The sequence below is a fragment of the Otolemur garnettii genome, unplaced genomic scaffold (genome assembly GCF_000181295.1).
Source record: "Otolemur garnettii isolate 467f Iridium unplaced genomic scaffold, OtoGar3 scaffold00115, whole genome shotgun sequence".
NCBI classification, from domain to species: Eukaryota; Metazoa; Chordata; class Mammalia; order Primates; family Galagidae; genus Otolemur; species Otolemur garnettii.
In genome coordinates, this window is record NW_003852510.1 from 1192857 (window position 1) to 1195003 (window position 2147).

The following is a 2147-nucleotide window of genomic DNA, read 5'->3' on the forward strand; positions in this document are numbered from 1 at the left end:
TGTGACACCATGGCACTCTACCAAGGGCAACTAAGACTCCATTTCCAAAAAAAAAAATTAAAAAATAAAAAGAATTTGAGGTTGCTGTGAGCTATGTTGATGCTAAGGCATTCTAGTCTGGGCAACAGAATAAGACTCTGTCTCAGAAAAAAAAAAAAAACTAAAAATATGAAGAAGACAGCATTAATCTGCTCCCCTAAATCCACCAAGTTGAAAGCCAATTTCATCTAACTCTCAAGTCATTTGAAAGTAACAACTTACTGACTTGCCTGAGCAAGAGTGAGACACCAACTCATAAAAAAATGAAAAACCCAGCCAAGCACTGGGGTGAGCACCTGTAATCCCAGCAGCTTCCAGAGGCAGTGGGATGCCCACAGCCTGAGTCTGAGGTTGCAGTGAGCTATGATGCCATTGCACTGTGCTCAGGGCATAAAGTGGGACTCTGTCTCCACAACAACAATAACAACAAAAACCAAAGAAATAAAAAATAAGCAAGAAATAATTTTTATAAAAAAGTAGCAACTTACCAAGGCAAATGGCAGGAGCAATGTAGTAGCTAATATTGCTAAGTATAATTTTAGCACTATAATGCCAAATTTGTTAAAACTCAATGACAAAATTTTTTAATTTTATTACTAAAAATGTTCAATAATAAAAGAAGAATTTTTTTACTTTCAATAAAATTTCATTGAGAGATGAAAGGCCTAATAAAAGTTTCTATTTTTTTTGAAGACAGAGTCTTACTTTGTTACCCTCAGTAGAGTGCCGGTGTCACAGCTCATAGCAACCTCAAACTCTTGGGCTCATGTGATTCTCTAGCCTCAGCCTCCCAAGTAGCTGGGACAATAGGCATCTGCCACAGTGCCTGGCTATTTCTACAGATGGGGTCTTGCTATGGTTCAGACTGGTCTCGAACTTGTGAGCTCAGGCAATCCACCTGTATCAGCCTCCCAGAGTGCTAGGATTACAGGAATGAGCCACAGCATCCAGCAAGAAGTTTCACTCTTATTTCCAGAGGATGCATGATAATATCAGCTTCGATCAAATTCTTATTTTAACATTCAGCCTATTCTGCATTTAGCCAAATAGAGAATTCAATGCACCGTCAATTTCTACATATTCATAGAGACTGGGTCCCAGTAGCTCTAATATTCATAGAGATGACTGCAAATGCATAGCAAAAAGACCTGGAAGGACAAATCAATTGTATGATGATGGTGCTGACGTGACAATTTGATAATGACAATAATAGTTAAAATTTACACAGCAGTCTTTATGTGTCAAACACCATATGTTCTTTAAGTAGTTTAAGCAATTTAATACTCAGACCAATGCTATGAGGTGGGAACACTATTACAGACAAACTGAGGGACAGAGGCTTGCCAAAGTCACAAAACTGGTAAAAAGTGGCAGCTTTGGGACTCCCACCAGAGCAGTCTGCTCCTGACTCAACTTTTAGTCTCTATTTACACCACCTTTAACAGCACATGGTGGGCACTTCTAGGGTCAAAAGAAGGAGGGCCATGGGGCAGTGCCTGTAGCTCAAGGAGCAGGGCGCCAGCCCCATATACCAGGGGTGGCAGGTTCAAGCCCAGCCCCGGCCAAAACTACAAGGAAGAAAAATAAGAAGGCAGGCCTGATGAAAGACAGCTTTTTGCTCTATAATCCAAATATTTAATAGAGTTTTAATATTTACAGCAATATATTAATGTTTTACTTAAAAAAATTTTATATTTCACTTATAAGAACTTTATATAAGCTAAATTAATGGATAAAATACAATTTCATTTTATATGAAAAAATTATGACAAGCACAGATTTTTGAAGATCTTAGTTTACCAAATCCTCCAACATTTTAGTGTTTTTGTCAGTTAAGGCAGCGTAAGAGGCTGTTTCAGTGCATGTTATTAATTACAAAAAGAGGTAATTATTATGACCCCCTCCTAAAAACACAAGTTGAAATAGAATTTTCATAAGAACAGAATTCTAGGCTCAGCGCCTGTGGCTCAAGTGGCTAAGGTACCAGCCACATACACCTAAGGTGGCAGGTTTGAATTCTGCCCAGGCCTGCCAAACAACAATGATGGCTGCAACGGAAAAAAAAATAGCCAGGCGTTGTGGTGGGCGCCTGTGGTCCCAGCAACTTG

General features: G+C 39.0%; 1 protein-coding gene across 1 annotated transcript in view; it reads right to left on the minus strand.

The window, feature by feature from the left end:
- The window catches only part of EXD2 (exonuclease 3'-5' domain containing 2), a 59999-nt gene that overhangs the window by 22998 nt on the left and 34854 nt on the right, over nt 1-2147 (minus strand). The window lies entirely within an intron of this gene.